The following is an 18,684-nucleotide window of genomic DNA, read 5'->3' as shown; positions in this document are numbered from 1 at the left end:
AACTAAAGCCAACACTTAAACTGTCCACGTGCAAGATTGAATCTATTTAAAAAAGATATTTAATAAGAAGCCAAAAAGTGCAAAAAGCAATAATGTTCGTGTTGGAGGAGTTGTGAATGACTGCGGGGCCACAACATTAGGTACACCTGCAGACTGCAGCACGGATTTCATATTTCATTCATTCACAACTCCTCCAACACGAACATTATTGTTTTTGCACTTTTTGGCTTCTTATTAAATAACTTTTCTTAAATAGATTCAATCTTGCACGTGGAAAGTTTAAGTGTGGGCTTTAGTTGATAAAACACTCCCGTCAGGGGGTGCATTCTACGGCGGGAGTGCATTAATCCAGCACAACAGCGACGCATGGACTTAATTTATAAGTAAAGGTAAGACCATAATAAAACATTTTTTATTAAATGTGCTTTTTTGTGTGCTACAGTTTGTATGTGTAAAGTTAAAGTTAAGTTAAAGTACCAATGATTGTCACACACACACTAGGTGTAATGAAATTTGCATTTGACCCATCCCCTTGATCACCCCTGGGACGTGAGGGGAGCAGTGGGCAGCAGCGGCGCCGCGCCCGGGAATAATTTTTGGTGATTTAACCCCCAATTCCAACCCTTGATGCTGAGTGCCAAGCAGGGAAGAATGCTGGTATGAGCTTTTAAACACAACCCGTTAACAGCTGCCAACCAAATGGTGAATAAGATACTCTTTAGGGTTCATATGTTTGTAAATCTGACTCTGATGAAGTCAGTGCCTCACCAGCCATTAACCTCACCGCACGTCACTGATAGATAGATAGATAGATAGATAGATAGATAGATAGATAGATAGATAGATAGATAGATAGATAGATAGATAGATAGATAGATAGATAGATAGATAGATAGATAGATTGATAGATAGATAGATAGATAGATAGATAGATAGATAGATAGATAGATAGATAGATAGATAGATAGATAGATAGATAGATAGTACTTTATTGATTCCTTCAGGAGAGTTCCCTCAGGAAAATTAAAATTCCAGCAGCAGTGTACAGAGTTGAGATCAAATTTAAAAAGTAAAAAGTAAATAATGGGGGTATAAATAAAAACAAAATAGAAAAATATTACAATAAGTATACAAATAAAAAGCAACAAGAGGTTCCTGTCTAGTCTTTGAACATAAAGTGATGAATGTATTCTCACAAGCTTAGTTAGTTAATGCTTCAAATACTAGAGAGGACAACTCAAACCCAAAACCAGTGGAGTTGGCACGTTGTGTAAATAATAAATAAAAACAGAATACAATGATTTGGGTTTTGACAATATGGCGGCGCCCTAATAGTCTGCAGCTTGCAGATGTTCTTGGGAGTGTAGAGCGATTTGGCAAAAATACCCGTCAATTCTGTCTATTTCATGGTTAGCTCAAAGCGTGGACACTCTGTGATCACATACGACCGACAGACAATTTTGGATGTGGATAGATCGGGTCGTTATAGACTGAAAGATGCATGTACGGTGGACCTCCTCGCTAGAATGGGAATACTTCGCGGGCTACATCGAGCGGCCTTTGAATCAGCGGAGTCAAGTACTAGCGGGGACCGTCAATGGAGGAGACGTAAGCGGTGTGAGCGGAAGCAGAAGCGGGGATGCCAAGCGGGGCTAACAACAAAGCGAAAGGCTAATCCTCAAAGAAGCGTGGAGTGTCCGGGTAAGAAGTCATTTAAACTAGAACTAGCCGGCGCCAGGCTGGATAATCCCTGCACACATAGCAATTCTCTTAGAATAAAACACAACTCACATAATGTTTTTTCTTTTATGACTGTGTCAGAGGCAGACATACAATCTACTGAGGTGGCTAACTATGATGCGTTCAGTTTATCGCAGCACCAAGCAAGCAATCTGAAAATTCCCGTCGTATCAATTCCTAGATATGGTCACAACTATTTAAAGTGCACTACGCATAATAAACGCAACATTATTAATATTGCTACTTCGGATAATTTCAACAAACAATCCTCAAAACAGCCCACTACCTATAATATGGGCTTTTTAAACATAAGATCATTATCTTCCAAAACGTTATTAGTTAATGAGGTCATTAGAGACAACAAACTTGACGTCGTTGGTCTCGCCGAGACCTGGCTCAAACCAGACGATTTTTTTGCGCTAAATGAGGCATCTCCTCCTAACTATACGAATGCACATGTTGCCCGTCCTCTTAAAAGGGGAGGGGGTGTCGCACTAATATACAATGAAAACTTTAAAGGCCTACTGAAAGCCACTACTACCGACCACGCAGTCTGATAGTTTATATATCAATGATGAAATCTTAACATTGCAACACATGCCAATACGGCCGGGTTAACTTATAAAGTGACATTTTAAAATTCCCGGGAAATATCCGGCTGAAACATCGCGGTATGATGACGTATGCGTGTGACGAAGTCCGAGTAACGGAAGTTATGGTACCCCGTAGAATCCTATACAAAAAGCTCTGTTTTCATTTCATAATTCCACAGTATTCTGGACATCTTTTGCAATTTTTTAATGAACAATGAAGGCTGTAAAGAAGACAGTTGTAGGTGGGATCAGTGTATTAGCAGCGGACTACAGCAACACAACCAGGAGGACTTTGTTGGAGCGCTAGCCGCGCTAGCCGCCGACCTCACCTTGACTTCCTACGTCTCCGGGCCGCCAAACGCATCGGGTGAAGTCTTTCGTCCTTCTGCCGATCGCTGGAACGCAGGTGAGCACGGGTGTTGATGAGCAAATGAGGGCTGGCTGGCATAGGTGGAGAGCTAATGTTTTTAGCTTAGCTCTGTGCAGTCCGGTTGCTAAGTTAGCTTCAATGGCGTCGTTAGCACAGCATTGTTAACCTTCGCCGGCCTGGAAAGCATTAACCGTGTATTTACATGTCCACGGTTTAATAGTATTGTTGATTTTCTATCTATACTTCCAGTCAGGGGTTTATTTCTTTTGTTTCTATATGCAGTTAAAGCAAGATGCTATCACGTTAGCTCGTAGCTAAAGCATTTCGCAGATGTATTGTCGTGGAGATAAAAGGCACTGAATGTCCATTTCGCGTTCTCGACTCTCATTTTCAAGAGGATATAGTATCCGAGGTGGTTTAAAATACAAATCTGTGATCTACAATAGAAAAAGGAGAGTGTGGAATCCAATGAGCCAGCTTGTACCTAAGTTACGGTCAGAGCGAAAAAAGATACGTCCATCGCTGCCTCTCAAGTCATTCACTGTAACGTTCCTCATCTACGAATCTTTCATCCTCGCTCAAATTAATGGGGTAATCATCACTTTCTCGGTCCGAATCTCTCTCGCTCCATTGTAAACAATGGGGAATTGTGAGGAATCCTAGCTCCTGTGACGTCACGCTACTTCCGGTACAGGCAAGGCTTTTTTTTATCAGCGAGCAAAAGTTGCGAACTTTATCGTCGATTTTCTCTACTAAATCCTTTCAGCAAAAATATGGCAATATCGCGAAATGATCAAGTATGACACATAGAATGGATCTGCTATTCCTGTTTAAATTAAAAAAAATCATTTCAGTAGGCCTTTAATCTTACACCTATCGTAAATAATAAATATAACTCATTTGAGGTGCTCACTATGAGGTTTGTCACACCGCTGCCTCTCCACCTGGCTGTTATCTACCGCCCCCCTGGGCCCTATTCAGACTTCATCAGTGAATTCTCAGAGTTTGTTGCTGATCTAGTGACGCACGCCGACAATATAATCATAATGGGGGACTTTAATATCCATATGAATACCCCATCGGACCCTGCGTGCGTGGCGCTCCAGACTATAATTGATAGCTGTGGTCTTACACAAATAATAAATGAACCCACGCATCACAACGGTAATACGATAGATCTAGTGCTTGTCAGGGGTGTCACCACCTCTAAAGTTACGATACTCCCGTACACTAAAGTAATGTCCGATCATTACCTTATAAAATTTGAAGTTCTGACTCATTGTCAACAAACTAATAATAATAATAATAACTACTATAGCAGCCGCAACATTAATGCTGCCACAACGACGACTCTTGCTGACCTACTGCCTTCGGTAATGGCACCATTCCCAAATTATGTGGGCTCTATTGATAACCTCACTAACAACTTTAACGACGCCCTGCGCGACACCATTGATAGTGTAGCACCGCTAAAGCTAAAAAGGGCCCCTAAAAGGCGTACCCCATGGTTTACAGAAGAAACTAAAGCCCATAAATTATCATGTAGAAAGCTGGAACGCAAATGGCGTGCGACTAAACTTGAGGTTTTCCATCAAGCTTGGAGTGATAGTTTAATAACTTATAAATGCATGCTTACCTCGGCTAACGCTAAATATTACTCAAATCTCATCCACCTCAACAAAAATGATCCGAAATTTTTGTTTAGTACAGTAGCATCGCTAACCCAACAAGGGACTCCTCCCAGTAGCTCCACCCACTCAGCAGATGACTTTATGAATTTCTTTAATAAGAAAATTGAAGTCATTAGAAAAGAGATTAAAGACAATGCATCTCAGCTACAACTGGGTTCTATTAACACAGATACGACTGTATATACGACGGATACCGCCCTCCAAAATAGTTTCTCTCTCTTTGATGAAATAACATTGGAGGAATTGTTAAAATGTGTAAATGGGACAAAACAAACAACATGTTTACTTGACCCAATTCCTGGGAAACTTATTAAGGAGCTGTTTGTATTATTAGGTCCATCAGTGTTTAATATTATAAACTTATCACTTTCCTCTGGCACTGTTCCACTAGCATTCAAAAAAGCGGTTATTCATCCTCTACTCAAAAGACCTAACCTCGATCCTGATCTCTTGGTAAACTACCGGCCGGTGTCCCACCTTCCGTTTATCTCGAAAATCCTCGAAAAAATTGTTGCAAAGCAGCTAAATGAACACTGAGCGTCTAACAATCTCTGTGAACCTTTTCAATCCGGTTTCAGGGCAAATCACTCTACGGAGACAGCCCTCGCAAAAATGACTAATGATCTATTGTTAACGATGGATTCTGATGTGTCATCTATGTTGCTGCTTCTTGATCTTAGCGCCGCTTTCGATACTGTTGATCATAATATTTTATTAGAGCGTATCAAAACGCGTATTGGGATGTCAGACTCAGCCTTGTCTTGGTTTAACTCTTATCTTACTGACAGGATGCAGTGTGTCTCCCATAACAATGTGACCTCAGACTATGTTAAGGTAACGTGCGGAGTTCCCCAGGGTTCGGTTCTTGGCCCTGCACTCTTTAGTATTTACATGCTGCCGCTAGGTGACATCATACGCAAATACGGTGTTAGCTTTCACTGTTATGCTGATGACACCCAACTCTACATGCCCCTAAAGCTGACCAACAAGCCGGATTGTAGTCAGCTGGAGGCGTGTCTTAATGAAATTAAACAATTGATGTCCACTAACTTTTTGCAACTCAACGCTAAGAAAACGGAAATGCTGATTATCGGTCCTGCTCAACACCGACATCTATTTAATAATACCACCTTAACATTTGACAACCAAACAATTACACAAGGCGACTCTGTAAATAATCTGGGTATTACCTTCGACCGAACTCTCTCGTTTGAGTCACACATTAAGAGTGTTACTAAAACGGCCTTCTTTCATCTCCGTAATATCGCTAACATTTGTTCCATTTTGTCCACAAGCGACGCTGAGATCATTATCCATGCGTTCGTTACATCTCGTCTCGATTACTGTAACGTATTATTTTCGGGCCTCCCTATGTCTAGCATTAAAAGATTACAGTTGGTACAAAATGCGGCTGCTCGACTTTTGACAAAAACAAGAAAGTTTGATCATATTACGCCTATACTGGCTCACTTGCACTGGCTTCCTGTGCACTTAAGATGCGACTTTAAGGTTTTACTACTTACGTATAAAATACTACACGGTCAAGCTCCTGCCTATCTTGCCGATTGTATTGTACCATATGTCCCGACAAGAAATCTGCGTTCAAAGAACTCTGGCTTATTAGTGATTCCCAGAGCCCAAAAAAAGTATGCGGGCTATAGAGCGTTTTCTATCCGGGCTCCAATACTATGGAATGCCCTCCCGGTAAAAGTTAGAGATGCTACCTCAGTAGAAGAATTTAAGTCCCATCTTAAAACTCATTTGTATACTCTAGCCTTTAAATAGACTCCCTTTTTAGACCAGTTGATCTGCCGTTTCTTTTCTTTTCTTTTCTCCTCTGCTTCCCTCTCCCTTATGGAGGGGGAGTTGCACAGGTCCGGTGGCCACGGATGAAGTGCTAGTTGTCCAGAGTCGGGACCCGGGGTGGACCGCTAGCCTGTGCATCGGTTGGGGACATCTCTACGCTGCTGACCCGTCTCCGCTCGGGATGGTTCCTGCTGGCCCCGCTATGGACTCGACTTTCGCTGATGTGTTGGATCCACTGTGGACTGGACTTTCACAATATTATGTCAGACCCACTCGACATCCATTGCTTTCGGTCTCCCCTAGAGGGGGGAGGGGGGGTTACCCACATATGCGGTCCTCTCCAAGGTTTCTCATAGTCATTCACATTGACGTCCCACTGGGGTGAGTTTTCCTTGCCCGTATGTGGGCTCTGTACCGAGGATGTCGTTGTGGCTTGTACAGCCCTTTGAGACACTTGTGATTTAGGGCTATATAAATAAACATTGATTGATTGATTGATTGAAATCCTCTTCAACCTAAATTCAATTGAATGCACTGCAAAAACAAGATACTTAATGTTCGAACTGGTACACATTGTTTTTTTTTTTGCAAATATTAGCTCATCTGGAATGTATGCCTCCAACATGTTTAAAAAAAAGCTGGCACAAGTGACAAAAAAGACTGATAAAGTTGAGAAATGCTCATCAAACATATAATATTTGGAACATCCCACACGTGAAAAGGTTCATTGGAACAGGTGGGTGCCATGATTGGGTATAAAAGAAGCTTCCATGAAATGCTCAGTCATTCACAAACTTGGATGGGGCTAAGGTCACCACTTTGTGAGCAAATGTACAGTTTAAGAACAAAATTTCTCAACAAGCTATTGCAAGGAATTTAGGGATTTCACCATCTAATATCATCAAAAGGTGATTATCTCCCAGATAAATATGCATTGTTTTGCTTGGGATGGGTAGCATTTCATGATTTAAATTTGTGTCTTGTGAGGACACGTCCCTGTAAACAAACTGCGGCGACTAGCACTTGACAGCTGACACCTGTGACTACATATTCATTTAACAAACCAACAATTACTGTATCATCACCATATTTAGTTTTTTTCCTGTTGTCATATGTACTCGACACATTTGTGTACAAAATAAACAAGAGGGGAGATGTAGAAGTACCTTTCCTGACAAAGTATCAATTACCCTTAGTTTCTGGTTTCTGTTTGTTAAAAAATTTTAAATACAAACGATATCAAGATAATACTATAATGGGAAATACCAAATGAGATAAAGTATATTAAAAACACATCAAACACACTTTAACAAAGTGGTCACTGAAAACGTTTGCATTCTCTGCTCTATTAGAATGGAGTGTGTGCCACTTTTCTCGTCGTCTTTCGTAAAACCTTGCACTCTTCCGCCCTTCTTGATTACCTCTCAAGAAATTCTGAAGAAGTGTTGCAATGCAAGCATATGGCATTTTTGTTTTATTTTTTAAGTTAAACGGCACCTAGTACCCATTGAGAACAGACACACATATTGAATGATCCGGATGTGAGCTGGACATGACGTCATGTAAATCCAAGCAATTTAGTCTTTCAGCATGAACTGATTAAGCCTGCTTGCACACATTCATCAGTTCATGCTCAAATACTATAGAAGACTTGCGATGACCTATCTAATCTTTAAACAAAAACTGAGGAAACCTGCTCCAATGAGAGACAAGGTGTCTTTTAAGACAATTTAAACAGTTCAGTTGCTACCCATTCAATGCTCAGATCCAATATCAAGAATTCCGCCTTTAAAATGACAATGTTTATTTTTGTTTGACACTTTCAGAGAGGTGTTTATTTATTGAAACGTTTATTATTGTTCTTATTACCAACAGCTCTGAGCAGTGTGTTGCATCACCCCTATGGTTTTTGCGCTCAAAGACAACACTAATTACCCAGCATCTCTTCTTCTCTTTTCAACTGCAGGTAAGAAGTTCTTAAACCAAAGTTTATTTCTCATCTCACTTCTCTATGAGGGTGTCCAGTCCCACGACTCCTTGCGTTTCTACGAGACACCTTCGTCTTGAATCATGGATGAAGGCAAACAAAGGTGTGCACCACATGTGAGCATCAGTCTGCGTTTGTAAGTCCATCAACATGGTGATGGACTGCTGTCATCTCGCCTGGAGGACCCCTCAATATGTGCCAGGAGGCTGTCATTGTAGTTGGCTATGTAAATGACACCATGGAGGCCATTTAGACAATTTGCCCGAAGCCATGTGTCTTCAGTCCGCATAACAAACATTAATGTATGAGGTGTGTCGGAAAAGATATGTCAATTTCAATCTACAAACTGCAAGTTTTGACCTTTGAAGTAACACCTATGGAGTCTTACACACTTTCCTAACTTTTTCTGCCAGAGATGCATGCACTCCTGGAAGGATTTGTCAGGATCTTCCACAGCTCCGTTGTCACAGCCATCTTGATGCCGTGCACGTCTTCAAAACAAGTCCTCCAAATGACCTCCTCCAGCTTTGTAAAATTCTAGTTCTGTCCCTCAAAAATGAGAGCACTAAGCTGCAATGTGTCAATTTAGTGAAGCATCTAGAAAGAGGTGGCTGGATAGCATGGCTAAAGTATGACCTTCAACGGTTTGGAGCCTTTTCAAGTTACTAGTTATCGCCTCCATGGCGGCAAAAACAAAAACAAAATGTGTCACAAGTATCATCATCACTGGTCAACGAGGAATAGGTAAGCGTGCGACCAACAAGAAAGACAGAGCAGGAAGACACAAGAAGCCATGAGAACCGCTGAGCTGGCTTGAGTGTAAAGTAGCAAAACAATAGAAGAAAAGGACTGCGTGCACTTAAACCGAAGTCCATCTGGAACTGGGTTACAGCTAGGACCAGCCGTCTATGAACAGGACATTAGTCAGTACATTATTAAGAGTTTAGTGAGAGAATAATAGAAAATAGCTACCCAGAGCAGAGAAAACAAGAAAACCGAAAAGTACGCAATACGCTGAAGAAGGAGCCTTTATAGCGTGTATTGAATGAAATGTATACGCCAAAATAAAATAATTTTAGGCCTTCTGTTTGTGTGTATATATATATATATATATATATATATATATATATATATATATATATATATATATATATATATATATATATATATATATATATATATACATACATACATACATACAGTCATGGTCAAAAGTATGTAGGTAAATATGTATGTGAGTATATGTGTATTTGTATGTACAATATATTTGACTCCCAGTGTGTGTGGCAGCCAGAGTATGGCCCCAGCCAACCAGAGAGCCCAACCCACAAACAGCAGGTGTGGCGCCCAGGGAACCAGGGACCACCGGCCCCACGCAGCCATGCCGGCCAGCGACAGGAACCCCAGAGCCAGGCCCACCGTGCCGCCCATAAGAGCCAGCAGCAGGCCGCAGACAGACGCACCCGGCAGAGGACAAGGCACGAGAGAAGCAGGGGACAGCCAGACCTCAAGCCAGCGAGAGACCACACCCCAGGCAGAAAGGCGGGACGCCCCTCCCGGGTGGCCCAGAGACTCCCCGCAACTGGACGGGAAGACCGCCCCGCCCCACCAGCAACCGGGCCCCCACGAGCCCACCCCCCACACCCGGAAAGCGCGGCCTGGCCCGCCCCCGGCCACCCCACCCAAGTCGGCCGCCGCAGGACCACCCAGCACGGGAACCACCCACCCCGCCCGCAGGGACCCCAACGATGGAGATGGAAAAACCAGCAACCGCCCTGTTGAGTTCCCCCTTGAAGGAGGGGAAAAATAAAAAATATTATTAATAAAATATATTAAAAAATAAATAAATTAATTAATTAATTAATCAATAGATTGTGCATTTTCTTGCGTTTGAGTCCTTCCATACACATAAATGCGCTGGTGATGCGATCGACAGCCTTGAACGCAAAATGTAAGTGTCAGTGTGCATATTTCTGTTGAAATGACAAGAATTAGCAATTCCACACTACTTTCATTATGAATGTTATTTTTCAACAGCTGAAATAAAGTTGTCAGTTTGAACCGTCAGATAAGCCTCCTGCATGTTTGTGTGCCCGAGTCGACTCACAAGCTCCTCCTCTCCCTCACCTCCCTCTGCCCAAACGCGCTCTGATTTTCGTTGCTATGGTAACGTGTACATGCCTTCAAAATAAGATGCAGATACAACATTAATAACGAATATAAAGTGCATGAGATTTTTAACTCACGGTAAAGCTAAAACAATGGGAGCCCCGAGCTTGTTTCTCTGCAACGAGACGGTCCCAACTGGGGGTAATGGGAGACAAAGACACCCGAAGTGTGTTGCTTATGTCCAGTCTGCTACGTTGTTTTGTTTTGGTGGCTGTCACTGCAGAAAATCCCGCTTCACACAGATAGGATGTTGGAAATGGCAACAGTGTTTTCAGTGCTGTGGTGGCGATCTCTGGGTATTCTGCCATGACTTTAATCCAGAAAACAGGCAGAGTTTTTATCTGAAATACACTTTTAAGGCTGCCGTCATTTGCGATCTCCAGCATTTGATCTTCTTCTTGCACAGACATGCTGGATTCATCTGCTTTGTTGACAAATGGGTCGCGGATCCATTCCTTGGCAGTTCGTGGGTCTTTTGAAGTTGGGAAGTAGCGCTCAAACGCTTTTAAAAGCACAGACAGGTGATCGTGCAGCAGCTTGGTGAATGAAGGCGCAGGCTCAGTCTCACGCAAAAACCCCGCCAATTTTTGAAACATGTCCAGGTTTTTTGGGTTGGTGCACTAATTGTAAGTGTATCTTGTGTTATTTATGTTGATTTAATTTAAAAAAAATAAAAATAAAAAATAAAAAATCTTCTGCGGCCCGGTACCAATCGAGTGGTCGCGGTGGATGGGGACCACTGTTCTATCTCATTGTAAAGAGAATTCCATAGTTTAACCCCCACCACTGATATGCACATTTGTTTTAAAGTTGTCCTTGAATACTGATGTTGGGTTGCAAATTTTAAAACCAGTCTACTGAGGCAACAAGATTTCGTCAAGAAAGCAAGCGAAAAGAGCGATGCAGCAGTCAAAGCTAGCTACATGGTGAGTGAGATGGTTGCTAGGGCGGGAAAGCCATTCAAAGAAGGTGAATTCATTAAAAAGTGCATGTTAGATTTTTTTTAAAGAAATCTTTTCTTGTGGCCCAGCCTCACCCAGTTTCTGCGTCCAGTGGCCCCCAGGTAAATTGAGTTTGAGACCCCTGATGTACAGTGTATTTTGTCAACATTTGTATGTGTGTAACGTATTTCTTGTGCTGAGCAATCATAAAACGGCTGCGTAGACGCACTGGCTGAGGCTCGCAGTAATCCCGCCTCCTGGAGGTAGAGGGCGCTAATTATCCCAGGGATCATTCTTGCGACTACTCGGCTGCAGAATAAGTGACATCAAGCAGCAACAGTTAGCGATCGTTTATTTTTTCCTCTCGCCTGGACTTTTACCATGGAGGATTACATATCTAAAATAATACTGTTTTCTAAACTGGACTTTCAATCGAAGCAGGAGGTGATAATTAAAGGAAGATCTCCATTGAGACAGAGAGACTTTTAAAACCGCAGAAAGATAAGGAAGACTTTTATAAACAAGTTATCGATGCTTTTGTTCAGAAAGAGCGGCGCATGGACTTCATTTATAAGTACAGGTAAGACCATAATAACGTTTTTTTTATTAAAAGTGCTTTTTTGTGTGCTACAGTTTGTATGTGTAAAGTTAAAGTTAAGTTAAAGTACCAATGATTGTCACACACACACTACGTGTAATGAAATGTGTCCTCTGCATTTGACCAATCCCCTTGATCACCCCCTGGGAGGTGAGGGGAGCAGTGGGCAGCAGTGGCGCCGCGCCTGGGAATCATTTTTGGTTATTTAACCCACAATTCCAACACTTGATGCTGAGTACCAATCAGGGAAGAATGCTGGTATGAGCTTTTAAACACAACCCGTTAACTGCTGCCAATCAAATGGTGAATAAGATACTCTTTAGGGTTCATATGTTTGTAAATCTGACTGTGATGAAGTCAGTGCCTCACCAGCCATGAACATCACCGCACGTCACTGACAGGAACTCTAGGAGGAAGACAAAAAGTAAGAGCCAGGTCAGCTGCAACAACAAAGGAAAACTGAACATACAAACCACAAGGTGGCAGCAGCCGGTGACAGTCTTAAGACACAAGGAAAGCTCAGTTTCTCCAAAAGAGTGAAAACAAATAGGTGGTCAAATATGTACTTTTGTTTTGCGCGAGGATGCATTCAGTTTGTGTTAAGAATCAGCTACTTTCACAACTTACTTCACATTGATTGTGGTAGCATCACAGTTTATTAAACAGTGTTGAGCGCACATTGACTTCACTGGGGGAGCAAACATAGAGTGGGTCGATCCAGTGAATGGGAAGTGGCTTTGGCTGGCCTGGACGCTGGGCTTTCGCATGATGATTGGATGCTCTGTCTGAGGCTGAATCTCTTTTTGAGTGACAGCAAAATGTCATGTCTGTGTGATCATGTTTTGTTTTAGTCATGTTCGGTTTTGTTTTTGGACTCTTTGTGCACTTTTGTTTGTTTTGTCACCATAGCAACCCATTAGTTTTCACCTGTCATGTCATGCACCTGTTTCACGTTTTGAGTCACACACCTGTTTTCACTAATCATGTCACTATTATTTAAGCCCATTGTTGCCAGGAAGTCTGCCTGGCGACATCACACTCTCTACACACCCTTATGATCCATGCTGCTCTTTTTCATGCCCTTTTCTCGTCCAAGTAAGTTTTCTTTATTCATGCCATAGTTTGCAAGTTTTGTTTTACGTCCATAGTTCTGCCTTTGTACGAGTTTTTTATAGCCAAGTTTTGTACGTCCACCCTTGTGCGCGCCTTTTGTTTATTCCTTTTTTTGAGTGTTAAAATTAAATATGTATTCACCTTCACGCCATGTTCGGTCCAAATCATTTGCACCACGGGAGAACAAACCACGCCTAAGTCCGAGTCTTGACACAAAATAAGTGATTTAGCCATCTTGAAATGCAAACCACTGCCAGAGCATTCTTATGTTTTCATTTTGTTATTCCGAGTTGATATGGAGAATTTTACAATCCTGAAAGTTATGTTTTTTTTGTAAAATATAGCATCTTTATATATTTTATTTGTTTTTGGAGACTGCACCCCTGTTTAAAAAGTAGTTGAAAATGAGCTTCCCCTACTTGAAAGAACAGCATCCACTACTGCTCTCCCACTGTTGCATTCCCCTGATGTTAGTTAGGCTCATTAAATATGTGGGACTCAAAGTGGTGGGCCAGCAAGCGTCTTGCTGTTTAAGTGTTCTGGGCGGCAAATTGCGCTCCTTGAAGAAAAAAGCCTTGTGCGTACGTTGTTTTAGGCTGCTGGAACTTTTCAAAATGCAAAATGGATAAAAGTTTCTTTAGAGTTCCTCAGAGGTAATCAGGCGAAAAAGTTCAAGTTTTTATGAAAAATAAAGAGAAAATTGTCAAGCCCTCCAGTCCAATGGAGCGGAGCCAAAGAACGCACAAGTTTGCAGTGATCTCTTTGTTCAAGGTTTGTTTGATATATTTTTAACGTGTAGTATTTCCCATTCAAGGCCATGTCCACACGAACATGGAGAGTTTCAAAAACACATATTTGGGGTTAAAACAATCTCTATCCACACAAGTGTAGTTTCAAAAGTGTCTATGTCTACACACAAAGACATACACTTGCTGTCATGCACATTTTGTCCAATCAGAAGCCTGAAAAAAGAAGCAATATCTGACTTGTAGCACACTTATATAAGATGGCGCCCCCCATGGCTGACGTCTTTGCGTCGTCCTCCCGACAACAACTACGTTTTTTAATTTATTATAGTCCTAATTTGCATTCTAAATGCAAAGTTTTGCACGCAACAGTGAGATATAACAGAGATGCACTTCTGGACATCGGAAAAGCTCACCATGAGCTCACTTATAGTCTGACGGACTTCAACTTTCTTCTACGACGAGACCCAGCTAACCACAGCCACACCAAAACAACAACAAGGCGGCGGGGCAAGAGAGCGGGGTACTGTGGACATAGAGGAATATGCTTCCAGTGTAACTGGCTACATCAGCACATGTGCGGAAAACATTGTTCCCACAAAACAATACAAGATATACCCAAACCAAAAACCTTGGATTAACTGTGATGTTCGGTCCAAGCTACATGCCCGCTCCACTGCATTTGTTTCAGGCAACGCTGAGGACTACAAGAAGGTCAGATATGACATGCGTAAATCCATCAGCAAGGCCAAGGGACAATACAGACAAAAGCTGGAGGGATTCTACTCCATTACAGATTCCCGGCGCATGTGGCAAGGCCTGCAACACATCACAGACTACAAGCAGGGGAGCAGGGGGGTCACAAACAGCCAACGCTCACTGCCAGATGAGCTGAATGAGTTCTACGCCCGCTTCGAGGTCCTCAACACCAACCAACAGAGACCACAGAGTGCACGCAGGACCCACCACTCACTGTGACAACAGCAGAGGTACGTACAGTTCTGAGGAGAACAAACCCACGGAAGGCAGCCGGCCCAGACAGCATCCCTGGCCAGGCCCTCAGGGTATGTTCATCAGAGCTGGCTGACGTACTTGCTGACATATACAACTTGTCACTAGCACAGGCTGTTGTGTCCACCTGCTTCAAGACCACCACTATCGTTCCCCTGCCAAAGAAAAACACTGTGACCTGTCTGAATGACTATCGTCCTGTTGTACTCACCCCAATAGTGATGAAGTACTTCGAGAGGATAGACATGTCACACATCAAGAAGACCATCCCAGACACACTGGACCCTCTACAGTTTGCCTACCGGCAGAACCGGTCCACTGAGGATGCAGTCAGCACCGTCATCCACACCACCCTCACCCACTTAGAGGGCAAGGACACCTATGCCAGGCTATTATTCATCGACTACAGCTCTGCTTTTAACACGGTAATCCCACAAAAACTCACTGCTAAACTCCTCACTGTTGCTCTCTGTGACTGGGTCCTGAACTTTTCTCACAAACCGGCAACCAGACATCAGGCACAAAGGTTCTAAGCACAGGGACCCCCCAAGGCTGCGTGCTGTACACCCTCTTCACATACGACTGTGTGGCCTCCCAGAACAACGCCAGTATCATCAAGTTTGCAGATGATACTACGGTCGTCGGACTGATCACCGGGGGAGCTGAGGCAGCGTACAGAAGGGAGGTAGCGGAACTGGTGGCCTGGTGTCAAGATAATAATCTCTCCTTGAACACAGACAAGACCAAGAAGAAGATTATTGACCCACGGAGAAGGAGTGCACAGTACACACCTATCTGTACATAGGGGGGACAGAGGTGGACAGGGTGAAAACCTTTAAATTCCTTGGGACCCACATCAGCGAGGACCTCACCTGGGCTCACAACACCCAACAAACAATAGAAAAAGCCCAGCAGCGACTGTACTTCCTAAGAAGGCTGAGAAAATTTGGCATGCCACCCAAAATTCCCAGCAACTTCTGTAGAAGTACGGTTGAGAGTATCCTTACCAGCTCAATCACGGTCTGGTATGGAAACTGCACTGCTAAGGACAGGAAGGCACTCCAGCGAGTGATTAAAACTGCTCAGTACATATCAGGAGCAGCCTTCCCCTCACTACAGGACATGTACTCTTCCAGGGCCATCAGGAGAGCACACAACATCATAAAGGACAGTACACACCCCCAGCACAGTCTCTTCAGCCTCCTACCATCAGGCAGACGATACAGGAGCCTGAAATCCAGGACTACGAGACTGACAAACCGTTTTCACCCACAGGCCATCAGGCTTGTGAATGCTAACTTGTGAATGCTAGCTACCCCCCCTCCCCTTGTTTCACTTGTATCTTTTTTTAACAAAAGACAGCTACCATGTCCACCCCTGAACTGTGAACCATCACTGTAGACACTTTTCACCTTTGATCACTAAAGACACTTCAACTGCTGCTTTGACCCAATGTCACCTCCATATTTATACTGTTGACAGTCAATCAGAATGTGCAATAATGTAATGTTACTTACTGTGCCTTGTATATACATTTTTATTTTTTATTTTTTATTTTATTTTAGCTAAGTACCGTGTGACTTGTTGAAGGGTGGACTAGCAAAGTAAGATTTTCATTGTACGGCAAACTGTCTGTATAACTGTGCATATGACAATAAACAATCTTGAATCTTGAATCTTGAATCTTGAATTACACCTCCTTTATGTTTATTTTGATGTACTAGACGTACAATGACTTGTACATTATCTTTAAAACCAGCCTGCACGTACACAGAGCCCTGGAAACATTATTAAAGAGCGAATGCACGCCTGTGCTGCTGAAACCCAACACTCGTAGAATTATAACATGATCAGCAACATGGTGATATATTACATGTGCAGTGAAGTGTACATTATTTCTAAAATCAGCACGCTCTAACGAGCCAGGGAAACGATTTAGCATGTTTAAGGGAATTATAAAGCATTTAATCATGGATATAGTGATATGGTACATGTGTAATGAAGTGTATATTGTCTTTAACATCAGTACACACTACAAGAGGACGCTACATTATGTTTATTTTTTTTAGTTGCTTGGTCGCTTTTTACACAAATGGAAGCAACGCACGTAAGTTAACTTCATGATTTGTCGTTAAACAAGGACTAAAAACATAAAATAATATTGCACCTTTCTTATGACCCAGAGCAAAAAGTCTTGCTTGTCAAAGTTGTTCCATCAGATGGAGGTTCCACAGTGATCTTATCCAAAACAGCTGACTGTCATTAGCATCAGCGGGAGTGTCGCAAAGCCCATTTTGATGTGTTTTTTTTATTAATGTTGAGTGAAAATAGAAGCAAGTTTACGTTCAAACATACACTATGTTGCCAAAAGTATTTGGCCACCTGCCTTTACTCACATATGAACTTGAAGTGCCATCCAATGGAATTGTCCAAAATGTTTTGGTATCCTGGAGCATTCAAAGTTAATTTCACTGGAACTAAGGGTCCAAGCCCAACTCCTGAAAAACCAACCCCACACCATAATTCCTTCTCCACCAAATTTCACAATCGGCACAATACAGTCTGAAATGTACCGTTCTCCTGGCAACCTCCAAACCCAGACTGGTCCATCAGATTGCCAGATGGAAAAGTGTGATTCATCAGTGCAGAGAACGCGTCTTCACTGCTCTAGAGTCCAGCGGCAACGTGTTTTTATACCACTGCATCCGACGCTTTGCATTGGACTTGGTGATGTATGGCTTAGATACAGCTGGTCGGCCATGGAAACCCAATCCATGAAGCTCCCTACGTACTGTACGTGGGCTAATTGGAAGGTCACATGAAGTTTGGAGCTCTGTAGCAACTGACTGTGCAGAAGGTCTTTGCACAATGTGCTTCAGCATCCGCTGACCCCCCTCTGTCAGTTTACGTGGCCTACCACTTCGTGGCTGACCTGCTGTTGTTCCCACACTCTACACTTTTCTTATAATAAGGTTGACTTTGGAATATTTAGGAGCGAGGACATTTCATGACTGGATTTGTTGCACAGGTGGCATTGTATGACAGTTCCACACTGGAAATCACTGAGAGCGGCCCATTCTTTCACAAATGTTTGTAGAAACAGTCTCCATGCCTAAGTGCTTGATTTTATACACCGAGCCAAGTGATTAGGACGCCTGATTCTCATCATTTGGATCGGTAGCCAAATACTTTTGGAAATATACTGTACATTAAGTCATCTTATAGTGTGTTTAAAGGCAGCAAGGCAGTGTTGTTGAGTTTGGAAATGACAGCGAACAACTGTGACGTCATCACAAGTCTTCGTTTGTGCTGTGTACACACATACACTAAGCGGAGAGTTTTTGATCTCTACACTGCCACAGGAAATGTCCTGTGGCACGTCCCAGGAAATGACGTAGCTCAGTCATTAGGCGGCAGATACAGAAGCAGCAAAAACAATGGACCGGAAAAAAACCCTCAAGGCATGGCTTCATTTTACAAAAAAATACGACGAGGAAATGGCTGTCTGCAATTATTGCCAGGCTTCGCTCTCATGTAAGGAGGGAAGTACAACAAGAATGATAAAACATGTTCAGGCCGCACATAACCTGAAGGTTAGAGAAAAGTGTCGTGGAGAAGCAGCGACAGAGATGACGAAGCACGCTCCTCTTCCTCTGCTTCAAGCTGCAGCGCCAATTCCAGTGAGAGTGCTGGTGAGTAACTAACGTTAACTGTTGCCGGTTAATTTCCATATCTGCTCACTCATAGCCTTTAGGCTAAAATAACGTTACCTCTTATGTCAACCAGGACTGCAGTAATGTTAGCTAGACTAACGTTACCTAAGCATATGTAACAGACGGGACTTAGGTCTGCTTAGTAGGGGTAAATCACTCTTCCCTGAATGGCAGGCAGTTAGAGGAGCTAAATCCCTAACCCCCAG

Source organism: Entelurus aequoreus, linkage group LG01, assembly GCF_033978785.1.
Source record: "Entelurus aequoreus isolate RoL-2023_Sb linkage group LG01, RoL_Eaeq_v1.1, whole genome shotgun sequence".
Classification (NCBI taxonomy): Eukaryota; Metazoa; Chordata; class Actinopteri; order Syngnathiformes; family Syngnathidae; genus Entelurus; species Entelurus aequoreus.
The sequence above is the reverse complement of the archived record's forward strand: the minus strand, read 5'-3'. Positions refer to the sequence as shown.